Source organism: Dendrobates tinctorius, unplaced genomic scaffold (genome assembly GCF_039654945.1).
Source record: "Dendrobates tinctorius isolate UK_male_01 unplaced genomic scaffold, ASM3965494v1 ptg000208l, whole genome shotgun sequence".
Classification (NCBI taxonomy): Eukaryota; Metazoa; Chordata; class Amphibia; order Anura; family Dendrobatidae; genus Dendrobates; species Dendrobates tinctorius.
Genome location: NW_027361875.1, coordinates 5,255,662 through 5,278,706, shown reverse-complemented (window position 1 = coordinate 5,278,706; position 23,045 = coordinate 5,255,662). Strand labels below are relative to the sequence as shown.

Below are 23,045 nucleotides of genomic sequence, written 5' to 3'. Positions count from 1 at the left end.
AGAAGGAAAAAAGAAAGAAAAAGAACAAAGAGAAAGAAAGAGTGGACAGAAAAAAAGAACAGAGAGAGAAAGAAAGAAAGAAAGAAAGAGGGGAAAAAAGAACAGAGAGGGAGAGAGTAAAAAAGAGGGGAAGAAAGAACAGAGAGAGAAAGAACACAGAGAAAAAGCGTCAACAGAAAAAAAAAACGGAGAGAGAGAAAGAAGGAGGGGAAAGAAAGAAAGAACAGAGAGGTAGAGAGAAAAAGAAAGAGGGGAAAGAACAGATAGAAAGAAAGAGGGGAAAGAAAGATCAGAGAGAGTGAAAGAAAAAGAGGAAAGAGAGAACAGAGAGAGAGAGAGAGAGAAAGAACAGAGAAAGAAAGAAGGAAAGAAAGAAAGAAAGAAAGAGAACAGAGAGAGAGAAAAAAAGATTAGAGAGAAAGAACAGAGAGAGAAAGAAACAGAGAAAGAAAAATTCTATAAAGATACTATAGCAGCCCAGCTCCCATTGTAGTACCCACCTGAGCCTCCTGGTGCAGGACATATCATGATCCGCTCACATGCCCGACATGCCCGATTCCAAGGCGATCCCGCTGTCCGCTCTGTCAGAGGAGGACACGGTGATGGATCTGAAGCATTCCCTGAAGTGCCTCCATGGTTCCGTCACAATCTCCTACTGAAATTACCTCATTTCTGGTCAGCTTCCAGCACATCACTTCCGGCAGAACGTTACGTGCAAGTTTTAAATTGCTCCTTGGGGCTCCACTGTGTACTCCTGTGTCCCGCGGGGAAAGTATGCTCCCGGCTGGGGCACTCTCTCTCTCAAAATCAGGACTGTCTCGCTGGATCCGGGACGGTTGGGACTCGGGAGGTATAAATGCTCCCCACCATACACCTCGTACACACACGGCTCCGCTCCGTACACCCCCGGCTCTGCTCCGCTCCATAAACACACGGCTCAGCTCCGTACACACAGGGCTCCGTTCCGTACATCTCGTACACACACGGCTTCGCTCCGTACACATCGTACACACACGGCTCTGCTCCGTACACCTCGTACACACACGGCTCTGCTCCGTACACCTTGTAAACCCCTCCTGACCCCACCAAACAACACACACGGCTCTGCTACATCCACCTTGTAAAACCTCTCCTGACCCCACACAAGTACACACACGGCTCTGCTACATCTACCTTGCAAAACACCTCCTGACCCCACACAAAGTACACACATGGCTCTGCTACATCCACCTTGTAAATCCTTCCTGACCCCACACAAGTACAAACACGGCTCTGCGACATCCACCTTGTAAAACCCCTCCTGACCCCACACAAGTACACACACGGCTCTGCTACATCCACCATGTAAAACCCCTCCTGACCCCACACAAGTACACACACGGCACTGCTACATCCACCTTTTAAAACCCCTCCCTGACCCCACACAAGTACACACACGGCACTGCTACATCCACCTTGTAAACCCCTTCTGACCCCACACAAGTACACAAACAGCTCTGCTACATCCACCTTGTAAACCGCTCCTGACCCCACACAAGTACACAAACGGCACTGCTACATCCACCTTGTAAACCCCTTCTGACCCCACACAAGTACACAAACAGCTCTGCTACATCCACCTTGTAAACCCCTCCTGACCCCACACAAGTACACACAAGGCACTGCACCATCCACCATGTAAAACCCCTCCTGACCCCACACTAGTACACACACGGCTCTGCTACATCACCTTGTAAACCCCTCCTGACCCCACACAAGTACACACATGGCTCTGCTACATCCACCTTGTAAAACACCTCCTGACCCCACACAAATTACACACACGGCTCTGCTACATCCACCTTGTAAAACACCTCCTGACCCCACACAAAGTACACAAACAGCTCTGCTACATCACCTTGTAAACCCCTCCTGACCCCACACAAGTACACACACGGCACTGCTACATACACCATGTAAAACCCCTCCTGACCCCACACAAGTACACACACGGCTCTGCTACATCCACCTTGTAAAACACCTCCTGACCCCACACAAAGTACATACACGGCTCTGCTACATCCACCTTGTAAAACACCTCCTGACCCCACACAAAGTACACAAACAGCTCTGCTACATCACCTTGTAAACCCCTCCTAACCCCACACAAGTACACACATGGCACTGCTACATCCACCTTGTAAAACACCTCCTGACCCCACACAAAGTACACACACGGCTCTGCTACATCCACCTTGTAAACCCCTCCTGACCCCACACAAGTACACACACGGCTCTGCTACATCCACCTTGTAAACCCCTCCTGACCCCACACAAGTACACACACGGCTCTGCTACATCCACCATGTAAAACCCCTCCTGACCCCACACAAGTACACACACGGCACTGCTACATCCACCTTGTAAAACCCCTCCCTGACCCCACACAAGTACACACACGGCTCTGCTACATCACCTTGTAAAACACCTCCTGACCCCACACAAGTACACACACGGCTCTGCTACATCTACCTTGTAAACCCCTCCTGACCCCACACAAGTACACACACGGCTCTGCTACATCCACCTTGTAAACCCTTCCTGACCCCACACAAGTACACACACGGCTCTGCTACATCCACCATGTAAAACCCCTCCTGACCCCACACAAGTACACACACGGCACTGCTACATCCACCTTGTAAAACCCCTCCCTGACCCCACACAAGTACACACACGGCTCTGCTACATCACCTTGTAAAACACCTCCTGACCCCACACAAGTACACACACGGCTCTGCTACATCTACCTTGTAAACCCCTCCTGACCCCACACAAGTACACACACGGCTCTGCTACATCCACCTTGTAAACCCTTCCTGACCCCACACAAGTACACACACGGCTCTGCTACATCCACCTTGTAAACCCCTCCTGACCCCACACAAGTACACACACGGCTCTGCTACATCCACCTTGTAAACCCTTCCTGACCCCACACAAGTACACACATGGCTCTGCTACATCCACCATGTAAAACCCCTCCTGACCCCACACAAGTACACACATGGCTCTGCTACATCCACCTTGTAAACCCCTTCTGACCCCACACAAGTACACAAACAGCTCTGCTACATCCACCTTGTTAAACCCCTCCCTGAGCCCACCATCCCACACATAAACGTTACCTCATCCATCCAGACCAGCACCATAATGACAAGCGACCAGCACAACAGAGTCCTGCAGCCAACCTGATCATGTGACCCCTGACTCCTCCCCTCCTGTGACCTCATCACAGGTCCTGTGTCAACACCGCACACAAGATTACAGCCGAAGGAAGCGATGATCATTGCTGGCAGTAAGGCCATGTGCACACGATGCAGATATCCAGTGGATCCGCAGCTGATTTTACCGCGCAGAAACGTTGCATATCCGCATTGTGATGTACAGTAGCCTTAAAATCAATGAAAAAAAAACGCTGTGCAGACGCTGCAGATTTTTCCGCGAGGTTTTCCTGCGGTTCAAAATCCGCAGCATGTTACTTCTTTTGTGCGGTTTTCCATCTCCCCTGTCTCCAAATCCGCAGGGGGAAAACCGTACAAAAACCGCAATAAAACCGCAGGAAAAATGGAAGAAATCCGCAGGAAAAATGCAGGTCATTTGACCAGTGGATTTATTCCATTCTGAGCGGAAAAATCCGCAGGGCCAAAAAGTCGTCTGCACTCAGCCTAAGGGGCTGCGTCACTGCGTGGGTCCCTCGCGGAGGGCGCAGGTTGGGGTCAGTACATGGGGGCATGGCGGCGGCCGGCGGGTATCCCAGACAGCGTGAGTGGGCCCTCCCATTTCGCCAGGGCCCTGGCATTTGCCCGGGTGCTGACGCCGGCCCTGGCCTACGCATATCAATGAGCATAACTGCCACCTCACGACTGCCCCATGTTTTCCCTATGGCAACATTTTCCCATTAAAATGCATTGGAGACAGTGCATTCCAATGACAGGAAAATGTTTTTTAAAACGCAAATTGCGCAAAAACTACAAATCTGATCGACACGAAAAATACTTAGCACACCACTCGTGGACGCTGGCTTCGAAACGACACCTCAAAGGAGTCTGTGCGTGTAGCGGTTCGGGTCGCATTAATTGCGGAAATCAACTGAATAGTAATAATAATACTAGATGTGTATTTCCTGAAGGAAGTACAGATAGTGGTTTGAAATGGTGCCCGGGCTGCCCCTTTAAGAGAGACTTGCCTGCTGCCCCTGCAAGACTTTCAACTCAGGATCCGTTTTAACTGTGGGTGCCTCTCAGGGGCCACTTTGGCCTCAGGGTCCGATTTTGTGGGTGGGACCCCTCAGGGTCCGATTTTGTGGCCGGGGCACCTCAGGGTCCGATTTTGTGGGTGGGGCCCCTTAGGGTCCGATTTGGTGGACGGGGCCACTCAGGGTCCGATTTGGTGGGTGGGGCCCCTCAGGGTCCGATTTTGTGGTTGGGGCCTTTCAGAATCCGATTTAGTGGGCGGGGCCCCTCCGGGTCTGAATTGGTGGGCGGGGCCCCTCAGGGTCCGATTTGGTGGGCGGGGCCCCTCAGGGTCCGATTTGGTGAGTTGGGCCCCTCAGGGTCCGATTTTGTGGGTTCGACCCCTCAGGGTCCGATTTTGTGTCCGGGGCCCCTCAGGGTCCGATTTTGTGGCCGGTGCCTCTCAGGGTCCGATTTTGTGTCCGGAGCCTCTCAGGGTCCGATTTTGTGGGTGGGGCCCCTCAGGGTCCGATTTTGTGGCCGGGGCACCTCAGGGTCCGATTTTGTGGGTGGGGCCCCTTAGGGTCCGATTTGGTGGACGGGGCCACTCAGGGTCCGATTTGGTGGGTGGGGCCCCTCAGAGTTCAATTTGGTCAGCGGGGCCCCTCAGGGTCCGATTTTGTGGGTGGGGCCCCTCAGGGTCCGATTTTGTGGTTGGGGCCTTTCAGAATCCGATTTAGTGGGCGTGGCCCCTCTGGGTCTGAATTGGTGGGCGGGGCCCCTCAGGGTCCGATTTGGTGGGCGGGGCCCCTCAGGGTCCGATTTGGTGGGTTGGGCCCCTTAGGGTCCGATTTTGTGGGTTGGACCCCTCAGGGTCCGATTTTGTGTCCGGGGCCCCTCAGGGTCCGATTTTGTGGCCGGTGCCTCTCAGGGTCCGATTTTGTGGTTGGGGCCCCTCAGGGTCCGATTTTGTGTCCGGAGCCTCTCAGGCTCCGATTTTGTGGTTGGGGCCCCTCAGGATCTGATTTTGTGGCCTGGGTCCCTCAGGGTCCGATTTTGTGGCCGGGGCCCCTCAGGGTCCAATTTTGTGGGTGGGGCCCCTCAGGGTCCATTTTTTGGCCGGGGCCCCTCAGGGTCCAATTTTGTGGGTGGGGCCCCTCAGGGTCCAATTTTGTGGGTGGGGCCCCTCAGGGTCCGATTTTGTGGCCGGGGCCCCTCAGGGTCCGATTTTGTGGTTGGGGCCCCTCAGGGTTCGATTTTGTGGTTGGGGCCCCTCAGGGTCCGATTTTGTGAGTGGGGCCCCTCAGGGTCCGATTTTGTGACCGGATCCCATCAGGGTCCGATTTTGTGGGTGGGACCCCTCAGGGTCCAATTTTGTGGGTGGGGCCCCTCAGGGTCCGATTTTGTGGTTGGGCCCCTCAGGATCCATATTTGTGGGTGGGGCCCCTCAGGGTCCGATATTGTGGGTGGGGCCCCTCAAGATCTGATTTTGTGGGTGGGGCCCCTCAGGATCTGATTTTGTGGTTGGGGCCCCTCAGGGTTCAATTTTGTAGGTGGGGCCCCTCAGGGTCCGATTTTGTGGCCGGGGCCCCTCAGGGTCCGATTTTGTGGCCGGGGCCCGTGAGGGTCCGATTTTGTGGCCGGGGCCCCTCAGGGTCCGATTTTGTGGTTGGGGCCCCTCAGGGTCCGATTTTGTGGTTGGGGCCCCTCAGGGTCCGATTTTGTGGTTGGGGCCCCTCAGGGTCCGATTTTGTGAGTGGGGCCCCTCAGGGTCCGATGTTGTGGCCGGGGCCCCTCAGAGTCTGATTTTGTGGCCGGATCCCCTCAGGGTCCGATTTTGTGGGTGGGGCCCCTCAGGGTCCGATTTTGTGGCCGGGGCCCCTCAGGATCTGATTTTGTGGTTGGGGCCCCTCAGGGTTCAATTTTGTAGGCGGGGCCCCTCAGGGTCCGATTTTGTGAGTGGGGCCCCTCAGGGTCCGATTTTGTGACCGGATCCCCTCAGGGTCCGATTTTGTGGGTGGGGCCCCTCAGGGTCCAATTTTGTGGGTGGGGCCCCTCAGGGTCCGATTTTGTGGTTGGGCCCCTCAGGATCCATATTTGTGGGTGGGGCCCCTCAGGGTCCGATATTGTGGGTGGGGCCCCTCAAGATCTGATTTTGTGGGTGGGGTCCCTCAGGATCTGATTTTGTGGTTGGGGCCCCTCAGGGTTCAATTTTGTAGGTGGGGCCCCTCAGGGTCCGATTTTGTGGCCGGGGCCCCTCAGGGTCCGATTTTGTGGCCGGGGCCCGTGAGGGTCCGATTTTGTGGCCGGGGCCCCTCAGGGTCCGATTTTGTGGTTGGGGCCCCTCAGGGTCCGATTTTGTGGTTGGGGCCCCTCAGGGTCCGATTTTGTGGTTGGGTCCCCTCAGGGTCCGATTTTGTGAGTGGGGCCCCTCAGGGTCCGATGTTGTGGCCGGGGCCCCTCAGGGTCTGATTTTGTGGCCGGATCCCCTCAGGGTCCGATTTTGTGGGTGGGGCCCCTCAGGGTCCGATTTTGTGGCCGGGGCCCCTCAGGGTCCGATTTTGTGGGTGGGTCCCCTTAGGGTACGATTTTGTGGGTGGGGCCCCTCAGGGTCCAATGTGGTGGGCGGGGCCACTCTGGGTCTGATTTGGTGGGCGGGGCCACTCTGGGTCCGATTTGGTGGGCGGGGCCACTCTGGGTCCAATTTGGATGCCAGGGTGGCTCAGCCTCCTTTTTGTAGGCCAGGGTCGATCAGCCTCCGATTTGGAGCCCTGGGTCACTCAGCTTTCGATTTGGCGCGCCGGCCCTTTAAGACTCATTTTGGTGCGCCGGCTCTTTAAGAATCACTTTGGCGCGTCGGCCCTTTAAGAGCCAGGGTGGCTCACTGGGCTTCTAAATCCACTTTGGCGCACATTCTCTCTCAGGGGCATGCGTCATGTGATGAAGCTAGATTTGCATTTGTGCTGTGGGTTTCACTTTAAGAGCTGATATTATGTGGCAGAAGCTCTGTCCTTGGGATGTCATGTGACCTTCGTAGGCGTTGGCATAGTAACTGGGTCTGCCTGCGTATATCAATGAGCTCAACTGCCATTTCAATCGCCTCAGGGCATGTTTTTCCATTTCCCATTCAAATGCATTGAGACAGTGCATTCCAATGACGGGAAAAAAAATTTTCAAACGCAAATTGCGCAAAAACTACAAATCCGATCGACACGAAAAATACTTAGCACACCTCTCATGGACGCTGGCTTCGAAACGACACCTCAACGGAGTCTGTGCGTGAAGCGGTTCGGGCCGCATTAATTGCGGAAATCAACTTAATAATAATAATAATAAGAAGAAGAATAAGTTAGCAGCGTTCGGATTACAATATAGTGGTTTTTTCAAACCACTATAACTAGATGTGTATTTCCTGAAGGAAGTACAGATAGTGGTTTTAAATGGTGCCTGGGCTGCCCCTTTAAGAGAGACTTGGCTGCTGCCCCTGCAAGACTTTCAACTCAGGATCCGTTTTAAATGTGGGTGCCTCTCAGGGGCCACTTTGGCCTCAGGGTCTGATTTTGTGGATGTGGCCTCTCAGGGTCAGATTTTGTGGGTGTGGCCCCTCAGGGTCCGATTTTGTGGGTGGGTCCCCTCAGGGTCCGATTTTATGGGTGGGGCCCCTCAGGGTCCGATTTTGTGGGTGGGGCCCCTCAGGGTCCGATTTTGTGGGTGGGGCCCCTCAGGGTCTGACTTTGTGGGTGGGGCCCCTCAGGGTACGATTTTGTGGGTGTGGCGTCTCAGTGTCCGATTTTGTGGGTGTGGCCCCTCAGGGTCCGATTTTGTGGGTGGGTCCCCTCAGGGTCCGATTTTATGGGTGGGGCCCCTCATGGTCTGTTTTTGTGGGTGGGGCCCCTCAGGGTATGATTTTGTGGCCGGGGCCCCTCAGGGTCCGATTTTGTGGCCGGGGCCCCTCAGGGTCCGATTTTATGGCTGGGGCCCCTCAGGGTCTGATTTTGTGGGTGGGGCCCCTCAGGGTCCGATTTTGTGGCCGGGGCCCCTCAGGGTCCGATTTTGTGGCCGGGGCCCCTCAGGGTCCGATTTTGCGGTTGGGGCCCCTCAGGGTCTGATTTTGTGGCCGGGTCTACTCAGGGTCCGAGTTTGAGGGCGGGGCCCCTAAGGGTCCGATTTTGTGGTTGGGGGCCCTCAGGGTCCGATTTTGTGGGTGGGGCCCCTCAAAGTTCGATTTGGCTGGCGGGGCCCCTCAGGGTCCAATTTGGTGGGCGGGGCCTCTCAGGGTCCGATTTTGAGGGCGGGGCCCCTGAGGGTCCGATTTTGTGGGCGGGGCCCCTGAGGGTCCGATTTGGTGGGCGGGGCCCCTGAGGGTCTGATTTTGTGGCCGGGGTCTCTCAGGGTCCGATTTTGTGGCCGGGGCCCCTTAGGGTCCGATTTTGTGGTTGGGGGCCCTCAGGATCCGATTTTGTGGGTGGGGCCCCTCAGAGTCTGATTTGGTTGGCGGGGCCCCTCAGGGTCCAATTTGGTGGGTGGGGCCTCTCAGGGTCCGATTTTGAGGGCGGGGCCCCTCAGGGTCCGATTTTGTGGGCGGGGCCCCTGAGGGTCCGATTTGGTGGGCGGGGCCCCTCTGGGTTCGATTTTGTGGCCGGGGTCTCTCAGGGTCCGATTTTGTGGCCGGGGCCCCTTAGGGTCCGATTTTGTGGTTGGGGGCCCTCAGGGTCCGATTTTGTGGGTGGGGCCCCTCAGAGTCCGATTTGTGGATGTGGCCTCTCAGGGTCCGATTTTGTGGGTGTGGCCCCTCAGGGTCCGATTTTGTGGGTGGGTCCCCTCAGGGTCCGATTTTATGGGTGGGGCCCCTCAGGGTCCGATTTTGTGGGTGGGGCCCCTCAGGGTCCGATTTTGTGGGTGGTGCCCCTCAGGGTCTGACTTTGTGGGTGGGGCCCCTCAGGGTACGATTTTGTGGGTGTGGCCTCTCAGTGTCCGATTTTGTGGGTGTGGCCCCTCAGGGTCCGATTTTGTGGGTGGGTCCCCTCAGGGTCCGATTTTATGGGTGGGGCCCCTCAGGGTCTGTTTTTGTGGGTGGGGCCCCTTAGGGTACGATTTTGTGGCCGGGGCCCCTCAGGGTCCGATTTTGTGGCCGGGGCCCCTCAGGGTCCGATTTTATGGCCGGGGCCCCTCAGGGTCTGATTTTGTGGGTGGGGCCCCTCAGGGTCCGATTTTGTGGCCGGAGCCCCTCAGGGTCCGATTTTGTGGCCGGGGCCCCTCAGGGTCCGATTTTGTGGCCGGGGCCCCTCAGGGTCCGATTTTGTGGCCGGGGCCCCTTAGGGTCCGATTTTGCGGTTGGGGCCCCTCAGGGTCTGATTTTGTGGCCGGGTCTACTCAGGGTCCGATTTTGTGGTTGGGGGCCCTCAGGGTCCGATTTTGTGGGTGGGGCCCCTCAGAGTTCGATTTGGCTGGCGGGGCCCCTCAGGGTCCAATTTGGTGGGCGGGGCCTCTCAGGGTCCGATTTTGAGGGCGGGGCCCCTGAGGGTCCGATTTTGTGGGCGAGGCCCCTGAGGGTCCGATTTTGTGGGCGAGGCCCCTGAGGGTCCGATTTTGTGGCCGGGGTCTCTCAGGGTCCGATTTTGTGGCCGGGGCCCCTTAGGGTCCGATTTTGTGGTTGGGGGCCCTCAGGGTCCGATTTTGTGGGTGGGGCCCCTCAGAGTCCGATTTGGTTGGCGGGGCCCCTCAGGGTCCAATTTGGTGGGCGGGGCCTCTCAGGGTCCGATTTTGAGGGCGGGGCCCCTCAGGGTCCGATTTTGTGGGCGGGGCCCCTCAGGGTCCGATTTTGTGGGTGGGTCCCCTCAGGGTCCGATTTTATGGGTGGGGCCCCTCAGGGTCTGTTTTTGTGGGTGGGGCCCCTCAGGGTACGATTTTGTGGCCGGGGCCCCTCAGGGTCCGATTTTGTGGCCGGGGCCCCTCAGGGTCCGATTTTATGGCCGGGGCCCCTCAGGGTCTGATTTTGTGGGTGGGGCCCCTCAGGGTCCGATTTTGTGGCCGGGGCCCCTCAGGGTCCGATTTTGTGGCCGGGGCCCCTCAGGGTCCGATTTTGTGGCCGGGGCCCCTTAGGGTCCGATTTTGTGGCCGGGGCCCCTCAGGGTCCGATTTTGCGGTTGGGGCCCCTCAGGGTCTGATTTTGTGGCCGGGTCTACTCAGGGTCCGAGTTTGAGGGCGGGGCCCCTAAGGGTCCGATTTTGTGGTTGGGGGCCCTCAGGGTCCGATTTTGTGGGTGGGGCCCCTCAGAGTCCGATTTGGTTGGCGGGGCCCCTCAGGGTCCAATTTGGTGGGCAGGGCCTCTCAGGGTCCGATTTTGAGGGCGGGGCCCCTGAGGGTCCGATTTGGTGGGCGGGGCCCCTCTGGGTTCGATTTTGTGGCCGGGGTCTCTCAGGGTCCGATTTTGTGGCCGGGGCCCCTTAGGGTCCGATTTTGTGGTTGGGGGCCCTCAGGGTCCGATTTTGTGGGTGGAGCCCCTCAGAGTCCGATTTGGTTGGCGGGGCCCTTCAGGGTCCAATTTGGTGGGCGGGGCCTCTCAGGGTCCGATTTTGAGGGCGGGGCCCCTCAGGGTCCGATTTTGTGGGCGGGGCCCCTGAGGGTCCGATTTGGTGGGCGGGGCCCCTCTGGGTTCGATTTTGTGGCCGGGGTCTCTCAGGGTCCGATTTTGTGGCCGGGGCCCCTTAGGGTCCGATTTTGTGGTTGGGGGCCCTCAGGGTCCGATTTTGTGGGTGGGGCCCCTCAGAGTCCGATTTGGTTGGCGGGGCCCCTTAGGGTCCAATTTGGTGGGCGGCGCCTCTCAGGGTCCGATTTTGAGGGCGGGGCCCCTCAGGGTCCGATTTTGTGGCTGGGGCCCCTCAGGGTCCGATTTTGTTGGTTGGGCCCCTCAGGATCCGATTTTGAGGGTGGGGCCCCTCAGGGTCCGATTTTGTGGCCGGGGCTCCTCAGGGTCTGATTTTGTGGGCGGGGCCCCTCAGGGTCCGATTTGGTGGGCGGGGCCCTCAGGGTCCGATTTTGTGGCTGGGGCCCCTCAGGGTCTGATTTTGTTGGTTGGGCCCCTCAGGATCCGATTTTGAGGGTGGGGCCCCTCAGGGTCCGATTTTGTGGCCGGGGCCCCTCAGGGTCCGATTTTGTGGTTGGGGCCCCTCAGGGTCTGATTTTGTGGCCTGGTCTACTCAGGGTCCGATTTTGAGGGCGGGGCCCCTCAGGGTCTGATTTTGTGGGCGGGGCCCCTCAGGGTCCGATTTGGTGGGTGGGGCCCTCAGGGTCCGATTTTGTGGTTTGGGCCCCTCAGGGTCCGATTTTGTGATTGGGGGCCCTCAGGGTCCGATTTTGCGGGTGGGGCCCCTCAGAGTCCGATTTGGTTGGCGGGGCACCTCAGGGTCCGATTTGGTGGGCAGGGCCTCTCAGGGTTCGATTTTGAGGGCGGGGCCCCTCAGGGTCCAATTTTGTGGGCGGGGCCCCTAAGGGTCCGATTTGGTGGGCGGGGCCCCTCAGGGTCCAATTTTGTGGGTGGGGCCCCTCTGGGTTTGATTTTGTGGCCGGGTCTCTCAGGGTCTGATTTTGTGGTTGGGGCCCCTCAGGGTCCGATTTTGTGGTTGGGGCCCCTCAGGGTCCGATTTTGTGGTTGGGACCCCTCAGGGTCCGATTTTGTGGGTGGGGCCCCTCAGGATCCGATTTTGAGGGTGGGGCCCCTCATGGTCCGATTTTGTGGCCGGGGCCCCACAGGGTCCGATTTTGTGGTTGGGGCCACTCAGGGTCTGATTTTGTGGCCGGGTCTACTCAGGGTCCAATTTTGAGGGCGGGGCCCCTCAGGGTCCGATTTTGTGGGTGGGGCCCCTCAGGGTTCGATTTTGTGGCCAGGGTCTCTCAGGGTCCGATTTTGTGGCCGGGGCCCCTCAGGGTCCGATTTTGTGGTTGGGGCCCCTCAGGGTCCGATTTTGTGATTGGGGGCCCTCAGGGTCCGATTTTGTGGGTGGGGCCCCTCAGAGTCCGATTTGGTTGGCGGGGCCCCTCAGGATCCGATTTGGTGGGTGGGGCCTCTCAGGGTCCGATTTTGAGGGCGGGGCCCCTCAGGGTCCGATTTTGTGGGCGGGGCCCCTGAGGGTCCGATTTGGTGGGCGGGGCCCCTCAGGGTCCAATTTTGTGTCCAGGTCCCCTCAGTTTCTGATTTCGTGGTTGAGGCCCTTCAGGGTCCGATTTTGTGGCCAGCGCCCCTCAGTGTCCGATTTCGTGGCAGGGGCCCCTCAGGGTCCGATTTCGTGGCTGGGGCCCCTCATGATCCGATTTCGTGACCGGGGCCCCTCAGGGTCCGATTTCGTGGCTGGGGCCCCTCATGATCCGATTTTGTGGCCGGGGCCCCTCAGAGTCAGATTTTGTGGTTGGGGCCGCTCAGGGTCTGATTTTGTGGCCGGGTCTACTCAGGGTCCGATTTTGTGGGTGGGGCCCCTTAGGGTCTGATTTTGTGGGTGGAGCCCCCTGGGTCCATTTTGGTGGGCGGGGCCCCTCTGGGTCCGATTTGGTGGGCGGGGCCCCTCAGGGTCTGATTTGGTGGGCGGGGCCCCTCGGGGTCTGATTTGTTGGGCGGGTCTCCTTAGGGTCCGATTTGGTGGGCGTGGCCTCTCTCGGTCCGATTTAGTGGGCAGTGCCCCTCAGGGTCCGATTTGGTTGGCGGGGCCCCTCTGCTTCCGATTTGGTGGGCGGGGCCCTTCATGGTCCGATTTGGTGGGCGGGGTCACTCTGGGTCCGATTTGGTGGACGGAGCTCCTCAGGGTCCGATTTGGTGGGCAGGGCCCCTCTGGGTCCGATTTGGTGGGCGGGGCCCTTCAGGGTCCGATTTGGTGGGTGGGGCCACTTAGTGTCCGATTTGGTGGGCTGTGCCACTCTGGGCCCGTTTTTGGTGGGCGCGGCCACTCTGGGTCCGATTTGGAGGCCAGGGTGGCTCAGCCTCCAATTTTAAGGCCGGGGTGGCTCAGCCTCCGATTTGGAGCCTGGGGTCACTCAGCTTTCGATTTGGCGCGTCGTCCCTTTAAGACTCATTTCGGTGCGGCGGCCCTTTAAGAATCACTTTGGCGCTTCGGCCCTTTAAGAGCCAGTTTGGCTCACTGGGCTTCTAAATACACTTTGGCGCACATTCTCTCTCAGGGGCATGTGTCATGTGATGAAGCTAGATTTGCATTTGTGCTGTGGGTTTCACTTTAAGAGCTGATATTATGTGGCAGAAGCTCTGTTCTGGAGATGTCATGTGACGTTCGTAGGCGTTGGCATAGTAACTGGTTCTGCTTGCGCATATCAATGAGCTCAACTGCCATTTCAATCACCTCAGGGCACGTTTTGCCATTTCCCCATTCAAATGCGTTGGAGACAGTGCATTCCAATGACGGGAAAAAAAATTTTCTAACGCAAATTGCGCAAAAACTACAAATCTGATCGACACGAAAAATACTTAGCACACCTCTCATGGACGCTGGCTTCGAAATGACACCTCAACGGAGTCTGTGCGTGCAGCGGTTCGGGCTGTATTAATTGCGGAAATCAACTTAATAACTAGATGTGTATTTCCTGAAGGAAGTACAGATAGTGGTTTGAAATGGTGCCTGGGCTGCCCCTTTAAGAGAGACTTGGCTGCTGCCCCTGCAAGACTTTCAACTCAGGATCCGTTTTAAATGTGGGTGCCTCTCAGGGGCCACTTTGGCCTCAGGGTCTGATTTGGTGGGTGGGGCCCCTCAGGATCCGATTCGGTGGCCTGGGCTCCTCAGGATTTGAATTAGTGGCCGGGATTCCTCAGGGTCCAATTTTGTGGATGGGGGCCCTCAGGGTCTGATTTTGTGGGTGTGGCCTCTCAGGGTCCGATTTTGTGGGTGTGGCCCCTCAGGGTCCGATTTTGTGGGTGGATCCCCTCAGGGTCCGATTTTAAGGGTGGGGCCCCTCAGGGTTCGATTTTGTGGGTGGGGCACCTCAGGGTATGATTTTGTGGCCGGGGCCCCTCAGGGTCCGATTTTATGGCCGGGGCCCCTTAGGGTCTGATTTTAAGGCCGAGGCCCCTCACGGTCTGATTTTGTGGGTGGGGCCCCTCAGGGTCCGATTTTGTGGCCGGGATCCCTCAGGGTCCGATTTTGTGGCCGGGGCCCCTCAGGGTCCGATTTTGTGGCCGAGGCCCCTCAGGGTCTGATTTTGTGGCCGGGGCCCCTCAGGGTCCGATTTTGTTGGTTGGGCCCCTCAGGGTCCGATTTTGAGGGTGGGGACCCTCAGGGTCCGATTTTGTGGTTGGGGCCCCTCAGGGTCCGGTTTTGTGGTTGGGGGCCCTCAGGGTCCGATTTTGTGGCCGGGGCCCCTCAGGGTCTGATTTTGTGGTTGGGGCCCCTCAGGGTCCGATTTTGTGGCCGAGGCCCCTCAGGGTCTGATTTTGTGGCCGGGGCCCCTCAGGGTCCGATTTTGTTGGTTGGGCCCCTCAGGGTCCGATTTTGAGGGTGGGGACCCTCAGGGTCCGATTTTGTGGTTGGGGCCCCTCAGGGTCCGGTTTTGTGGTTGGGGGCCCTCAGGGTCCGATTTTGTGGCCGGGGCCCCTCAGGATCTGATTTTGTGGATGGGGCCCCTCAGGGTCCGATTTTGTTGCCGGGCCCCTCAGGGTCCGATTTTGTGGTTGGGGCCCCTCGGGGTCCGGTTTTGTGGCCGGGGGCCCTCAGGGTCCGATTTTGTGGCCGGGGCCCCTCAGGGTCTGATTTTGTGGCTGGGGCCCCTCAGGGTCCGATTTGGTGGGCGGGGCCCCTCAGGGTCCGATTTTGAGGGCGGGGCCCCTCAGGGTCCGATTTTGTGGGCGGGGCCCCTCAGGGTCCGATTCGGTGGGAGGGGCCCCTCAGGGTCCGATTTTGTGGCTGGGGCCCCTCTGGGTTCGATTTTGTGGCCGGGGTTTCTCAGGGTCCAATTTTGTGGCCGGGGCCCCTCAGGGTCCGATTTTGTGGTTGGGGCCCCTTAGGGTCCGATTTTGTGGTTGGGGGCCCTCAGGGTCCGATTTTGTGGGTGGGGCCCCTCAGAGTCCGATTTGGTTGGCGGGGCCCCTCAGGGTCCAATTTGGTGAGCGGGGCCGCTCAGGGTCCAATTTTGAGGGCGGGGCTCCTCAGGGTCCGATTTTGTGGCCGGGCCCCTGAGGGTCCGATTTGGTGGGCGGGGCCCCTCAGGGTCCAATTTTGTGGGTGGGGCCCCTCTTGGTTCGATTTTGTGGCCGGGGTCTCTCAGGGTCCGATTTTGTGGCCGGGGCCCCTCAGGGTCCGATTTTGTGGTTGGGGACCCTCAGGGTCCGATTTTGTGGTTGGGTCCCCTCAGGGTCCGGTTTTGTGGTTGGGGGCCCTCAGGGTCCGATTTTGTGGCCGGGGCCCCTCAGGGTCTGATTTTGTGGTTGGGGCCCCTCAGGGTCCGATTTTGTGGCCGGCGCCCCTCAGGGTCCGATTTCGTGACCGGGGCCCCTCAGGGTCCGATTTTGTGGCTGGGGCCCCACAGGGTCCGGTTTTGTGGTTGGGGGCCCTCAGGGTCCGATTTTGTGGCCGGGGCCCCTCAGGGTCTGATTTTGTGGTTGGGGCCCCTCAGGTTCCGATTTTGTAGCCGGCACCCCTCAGGGTCCGATTTCGTGGCCGGGGCCCCTCAGGGTCTGATTTTGTGGCCGGGTCCCCTCAGGGTCTGATTTTGTGGCCGGGGCCCCTCAGGGTCCGATTTTGTGGGTGGGGCCCCTCAGGGTCCGATTTTGTGGCTGGGGCCCCTCAGGGTCCGATTTTGTTGGTTGGGCCCCTCAGGATCCGATTTTGAGGGTGGGGCCCCTCAGGGTCCGATTTTGTGGCCGGGGCCCCTCAGGGTCCGATTTTGTAGCCGGCGCCCCTCAGGGTCCGATTTCGTGGCCGGGGCCCCTCAGGGTCCGATTTTGTGGTTGGGGCCCCTCAGGGTATGATTTTGTGGCCGGGTCTACTCAGGGTCCGATTGGCCCCTTAGGGTCCGATTTTGTGGTTGGGGCCCTCAGGGTCCGATTTTGTGGGTGGGGCCCCTCAGAGTCCGATTTGGTTGGCGGGGCCCCTCAGGGTCCGATTTGGTGGGCGGGGCCTCTCAGGGTCCGATTTTGAGGGCGGGGCCCCTCAGGGTTCGATTTTGTGGGCGGGGCCCCTGAGGGTCCGATTTGGTGGGCGGGGCCCCTCTGGGTTCGATTTTGTGGCCGGGGACTCTCAGGGTCCGATTTTGTGGCCGGGGCCCCTTAGGGTCCGATTTTGTGGGTGGGGCCCCTCAGAGTCCGATTTGGTTGGCGGGGCCCCTCAGGGTCTGATTTGGTGGGAGGGGCCTCTCAGGGTCCGATTTTGAGGGCGGGGCCCCACAGGGTCCGATTTTGTGGCCGGGGCCATTCAGGGTCCGATTTTGTGGGTGGGGCCCCTCAGGGTCCGATTTTGTGGCTGGGGCCCCTCAGGGTCCGATTTTGTGTGTTGGGCCCCTCAGGATCCGATTTTGAGGGTGGGGCCCCTCTGGGTTTGATTTTGTGACCAGGGTCTCTCAGGGTCCGATTTTGTGGCCGTGGCCCTCAGGGTCCGATTTTGTGGTTTGGGCCCCCAGGGTCTGATTTTGTGGTTGGGGGCCCTCAGGGTCCGATTTTGTGGGTGGGGCCCCTCAGAGTCCGATTTGGTTGGCGGGGCCACTCAGGGTCTGATTTGGTGGGAGGGGCCTCTCAGGGTCCGATTTTGAGGGCGGGGCCCCTCAGGGTCCAATTTTGTGGGCGGGGCCCCTGAGGGTCTGATTTTGTGGGCGGGGCCCCTCAGGGTCCAATTTTGTGGGTGGGGCCCCTCTGGGTTCGATTTTGTGGCCGGGGTCTCTCAGGGTCCGATTTTGTGGCCGGGGCCCCTCAGGGTCCAATTTTGTGGTTGGGGCCCCTCAGGGTCCAATTTTTTGGTTGGGGCCCCTCAGGGTGCGGTTTTGTGGTCGGGGGCCCTCAGGGTCCGATTTTGTGGCCGGGGCCCCTCAGGGTCTGATTTCGTGGTTGGGGCCCCTCAGGGTCCGATTTGGTGGGCGGGGCCCCTCAGGGTCTAATTTTGTGGGTGGGGTCCCTCAGGGTCCGATTTTGAGGGTGGGGCCCCTCAGGGTCTGATTTTGTGGGCAGGGCCCCTCAGGGTCTGATTTGGTGGGCGGGGCCCCTCAGGGTCCAATTTTGTGGGTGGGGCCCCTCTGGGTTTGAATTTGTGGCCGCGGTCTCTCAGGGTCCGATTTTGTGGCCGGGGCCCCTCAGGGTCTGATTTTGTGGTTGGGGCCCCTCAGGGTCCGATTTAGTAGTTGGGGCCCCTCAGGGTCTGGTTTTGTGGTTGGGGGCCCTCAGGGTCCGGTTTTGTGGCCGGGGCCCCTCAGGGTCTGATTTTGTGGTTGGGGCCCCTCAGGGTCCGATTTTGTGGCCAGCGCCTCTCAGGGTCCGATTTCGTGGCCGGGGTCCCTCAGGGTCCGATTTTGTGGCTGGGGCCCCTCAGGGTCCGATTTTGTGGCTGGGGCTCCTCAGGGTCCGATTTTGTGGCCGGGGCCCCTCAGGGTCCAATTTGGTGGGTGGGGCCACTCTGGGTCTGATTTGGTGGGCGGGGCCACTCTGGGTCCGATTTGGTGGGCGGGGCCACTCTGGGTCCAATTTGGATGCCAGGGTGGCGCAGCCTCCGATTTGGAGCCTTGGGTCACTCAGCTTTCGATTTGGCGCGCCGGCCCTTTAAGACTCATTTTGGTGCGCCGGCTCTTTAAGAATCACTTTGGCGCGTCGGCCCTTTAAGAGCCAGGGTGGCTCACTGGGCTTCTAAATCCACTTTGGCGCACATTCTCTCTCAGGGGCATACGTCATGTGATGAAGCTAGATTTGCATTTGTGCTGTGGGTTTTGCTTTAAGAGCTGATATTATGTGGTAGAAGCTCTGTCTTGGAGAGGTCATGTGACGTTCGTAGGCGTTGGCATAGTAACTGGGTCTGCCTGCGCATATCAATGAGCTTAACTGACATTTCAATCGCCTCAGGGCATGTTTTGTCTATAGCAAAATTTCCCCATTCAAATGCATTGAGACAGTGCATTCCAATGACGGGAAAAAAAAATTTTCAAACGCAAATTGCGCAAAAACTACAAATCCGATCGACACGAAAAATACTTAGCACACCTCTCATGGACGCTGGCTTCGAAACGACACCTCAACGGCGTCTGTGCGTGTAGCGGTTCGGGCCGCATTAATTGCGGAAATCAACTGGAAAATAATAAGAAGAAGAACTAGATGTGTATTTCCTGAAGGAAGTACAGATAGTGGTTTGAAATGGTGCTCGGGCTACCCCTTTAAGAGAGACTTGCCTGCTGCCCCTGCAAGACTTTCAACTCAGGATCCGTTTTAACTGTGGGTGCCTCTCAGGGGCCACTTTGGCCTCATGGTCCGATTTTGTGGGTGGGGCCCCTCAGGGCCCGATTTTGTGGGTGGGGCCCCTCAGGGTCCGATTTTGTCGCCGGGGCACCTCAGGGTCCGATTTGGTGGGTGGGGCCCCTCAGGGTCTGATTTGGTGGCTGGGGCCCCTCAGGGGCTGATTTGGTGGGTGGGGCCCCTCAGGGTCCGATTTTGTGGCCGGGGCCCCTCAGGGTCTGATTTGGTGGTTGGGGCCCGGGCTACCCCTTTAAGAGAGACTTGCCTGCTGCCCCTGCAAGACTTTCAACTCAGGATCCATTTTAACTGTGAGTGCCTCTCAGGGGCCACTTTGGCCTCAGGGTCTGATTTGGTGGGTGGGGCCCCTCAGGATCCGATTCCTTGGCCTGGGCTCCTCAGGGCTTGAATTGTTGGCGGAGATCTCTCAGGCTCCGATTTTGTGGGTGTGGCCCCTCAGGGTCCGATTTTCTGGGTGGGACCCCTCAGGTTCCGATTTTGTGAGTGGGGGCCCTCAGGGTCCGATTTTGTGGCCAGGGCCCCTCAGGGTCTGATTTTGTGGCCGGATCCCCTCAGGGTCCGATTTTGTGGGTGGGGCCCCTCATGGTCCAATTTTGTGGGTGGGGCCCCTGAGGGTCCAATCTTGTGGCCGGGGCCCCTCAGGGTCCGATTTTGTGGGTGGGGCCCCTCAGGGTCCGATTTTGTGGCCGGGGCCCCTCAGGGTCCGATTTGGTGGGTGGGGCCCCTCAGGGTCCGATTTGGTGAGCGGGGCCCCTCAGGGTCCGATTTGGTGAGCGGGGCCCCTCAGGGTCCGATTTGGTGAGCGGGGCCCCTCAGGGTCTGATTTGGTGGGCGGGATCTATTAGAGTCCGATTTGGTGGGCGGGGCCCCCCAGGGTCCAATTTGGTGGGCGGGGACCCTCGGGGTCCGATTTGGTGGGCGGGATCCCTCGGGGTCCGATTTGGTGGGTGGGGCCCCTCGGGGTCCGATTTGGTGAGCGGGGACCCTCGGGGTCTGATTTGGTGGGTGGGGCCCCTCGGGGTCCGATTTGGTGAGCGGGGCCACTCTAGGTCTGATTTGGTAGGCGGGCCACTCTGGGTCCCATTTTGGCGGGCGGGGCCCCTCAGAGTTCAATTTGGTCAGCGGGGCCCCTCAGGGTCCGATTTTGTGGTTGGGGCCTTTCAGAATCCGATTTAGTGGGCGGGGCCCCTCAGGGTCCGATTTGGTGGGCGAGGCCCCTCAGGGTCCGATTTTGTGGCCGGGTCCCCTCAGGGTCTGGATTTGTGGGTGGGGACCCTCAGGGTCCGATTTTGTGGGTGGGGCCCCTCAGAGTCCGATTTTGTGGCTGGGGCCCCTCAGGGTCTGATTTTGTGGCTGGGGCCCCTCAGGGTCCGATTTTGAGGGTGGGGCCCATCAGGGTCTAATTTGGTGGGCGGGGCCCATCAGGGTCTGATTTTGTGGGTTGGGCCCCTCAGGGTCCGATTTTGTGGCCGGGGCCCCTCAGGGTCCGATTTTGTGTCCGGGGCCCCTCAGGGTCCGATTTTGTGGCCGGGGCCCCTCAGGGTCCGATTTTGTGGTTGGGGCCCCTTAGGGTCCGATTTTGCGGCCGGAGCCTCTCAGGGTCCGATTTTGTGGTTGGGGCCCTTCAGGATCTGATTTTGTGGACGGGGGCCCCTCTAGGTTCGATTTTGTGGCCGGGGTCTCTCAGGGTCCGATTTTGTGGGTGGGGCCCCTTAGGGTCTGATTTGGTGGGCGGGTCTCCTCGGGGTCCGATTTGGTGGGCGGGGTCAATCTGGGTCCGATTTGGTGGGCGGGGCTCCTCAGGATCCGATTTGGTGGGCGGGGTCAATCTGGGTCCGATTTGGTGGGCGGGGCTCCTCAGGATCCGATTTGGTGGGCGGGGCCCCTCAGGGTCCGATTTGGTGGGCGGGGCCCCTCAGGGTCCGATTTGATGGGCGGGGCCCTTCAGGGTCCGATTTGGTGGGCGGGGTCACTCTGGGTCCGATTTGGTGGGCGGAGCTTCTCAGGGTCTGATTTGGTGGGCGGGGCTCCTCAGGGTCCGATTTGGTGGACGGGGCCCTTCAGGGTCCGATTTGGTGGGCGGGGCCACTCAGGATCCGATTTGGTGGGCTGTGCTACTCTGGGTCTGATTTTTTGAGCGGGGCCACACTGGGTCCGATTTGGAGGCCGGGGTGGCTCAGCCTCCGATTTGGAGGCCGGGGTGGTTCAGCCTCCGATTTGGAGGTCGGGGTGGCTCAGCCTCCGATTTGGAGGCCGGGGTCACTCAGCTTTCGATTTGGCGCGCCGGCCCTTTAAGACTCCTTTCGGTGCGCTGGCCCTTTAAGAATCACTGTGGCACGTCGGCCCTTTAAGAGCCAGGGTGGCTAACTGGGCTTCTAAATCCACTTTGTCGCACATTCTCTCTCAGGGGCATGTGTCATGTGATGAAGCTAGATTTGCATTTGTGCTGTGGGTTTCACTTTAAGAGCTGATATTATGTGGCAGAAGCTCTGTCCTTGGGATGTCATGTGACGTTCGTAGGCGTTGGCATAGTAACTGGGTCTGCCTGCGCATATCAATGAGCTCAACTGCCATTTCAATCGCCTCAGGGCTCGTTTTGCCATTACCCATTGAAAAGCATTGGAGACAGTGCATTCCAATGACGGGAAAAAAAAATTTCAAACGCAAATTGCGCAAAAACTACAAATCCGATCGACACGAAAAATACTTAGCACACCTCTCGTGGACGCTGGCTTCGAAACAACACCTCAACGGCGTCTGTGCGTGTAGCGGTTCGGGCTGTATTAATTGCGGAAATCAACTTAATAATAATAATAACTAGATGTGTATTTCCTGAAGGAAGTACAGATAGTGGTTTGAAATGGTGCCCGGGCTGCCCCTTTAAGAGAGACTTGCCTGCTGCCCCTGCAAGACTTTCAACTCAGGATACGATTTAACTGTGGGTGCCTCTCAGGGGCCACTTTGGCTTCAGGGTCTGATTTTGTGGGTGGGGCCGCTCAGGGTCCGATTTTGTGGCCGGGGCCACTCAGGGTCCGATTTGGTGGCCGGGGCCCCTCAGGGTCCGATTTGGTGGCCGGGGCCCCTCAGGGTCTGATTTGGTGGGTGGGGCCCCTCAAGGTCCGATTTTGTGGCTGGGGCCCCTCAGGGTCTGATTTTGTGGCCGGGCCACTCAGGATCCGATTTTTGTGGCCGGAACCCCTCAGGGTCCAATTTTGTGGGTGGGGCCCCTCAGGGTCCGATTTTGTGGCTGGGGCCCGTCAGGGTCCGATTTTGTGGGTGGGGCCTCTCAGGGTCCGATTTGGTGGGCGGGGCCCCTCAGGGTCCAATTTGGTGGGCAGGGCCCCTCAGGGTCCGATTTTGTGGATTGGGCCCCTCAGGGTCCGATTTTGTGGCCGGGGCCCCTCAGGTTCTGATTTTGTGGCCGGGGCCCCTCAGGGTCCGATTTTGTGTCAGGGGCCCCTCAGGGTCCGATTTTGTGGTTGGGTCCCCTCAGGGTCCGATTTTGTGGTTGGGGCCCCTCAGGGTCCGATTTTGTGGCCGCGGCCCCTCAGGGTCTGATTTTGTGGCCGCGGCCCCTCAGGGTCCGATTTTGTGGCAGGGGCCCCTCTGGGTCCGATTTGGTGGGCGGGACCACTCTGGGTCCAATTTGGTGGGCGGGACCTCTCAGGGTCCGATTTTGTGGTTGGGTCCCCTCAGGGTCCGATTTTGTGGTTGGGGCCCCTCAGGGTCCGATTTTGTGTCCGGGGCCTATCAGGGTCCAATTTTGTGGCCGCGGCCCCTCAGGGTCTGATTTTGTGGCAGGGGCCCCTCTGGGTCTGATTTTGTGGGCGGAGCCCCTCTGGGTCCGATTTAGTGGGCGGGACCACTCTGGGTCCAATTTAGTGGGCGGGACCACTCTGGGTCCAATTTGGTGGGCGGAACCACTCTGGGTCCAATTTGGTGGGCGGGGCCTCAGGGTCCGATTTGGTGAGCCGGGCCCCACAGGGTCCGATTTGGTGGGTGGGGCCACTCTGGGTAAGATTTGGAGGCTGGGGTCGCTCAGCCTCCAGTTTGGAGGCCGGGGTCGTTGAGCTTCCGATTTGGAGGCCGAGGTCAAAGAGCCTCTGATTTGGAGGCCGAGGTCAAAGAGCCTCCGATTTGGAGGCCGGGGTCGATGAGCTTCCGATTTGGAGGCTGGGTGGCTCAGCGTCCGATTTGGAGGCCGGGGTGGCTCAGTCTCCGATTTGGTGTGTCGGCCCTTTAAGACTCATTTGGGTGCGCTGGCCCTTTAACAATCACTTTGGCGCGTTGGCCCTTTAAGAGCTAGTTTGGCTCACTGGGCTTCTTTTAAATCCACTTTGGGGCACACATTCTCTCTCAGGGGCATGTGTCATGTGATGAAGCTATATTTGCAT

At 59.0% G+C, this 23,045-nt stretch overlaps 1 long non-coding RNA gene across 1 annotated transcript in view; it reads left to right on the top strand.

The window, feature by feature from the left end:
- LOC141058034 (uncharacterized) overlaps positions 1–23,045 on the top strand; it is a 192,788-nt gene that overhangs the window by 95,087 nt on the left and 74,656 nt on the right. The window lies entirely within an intron of this gene.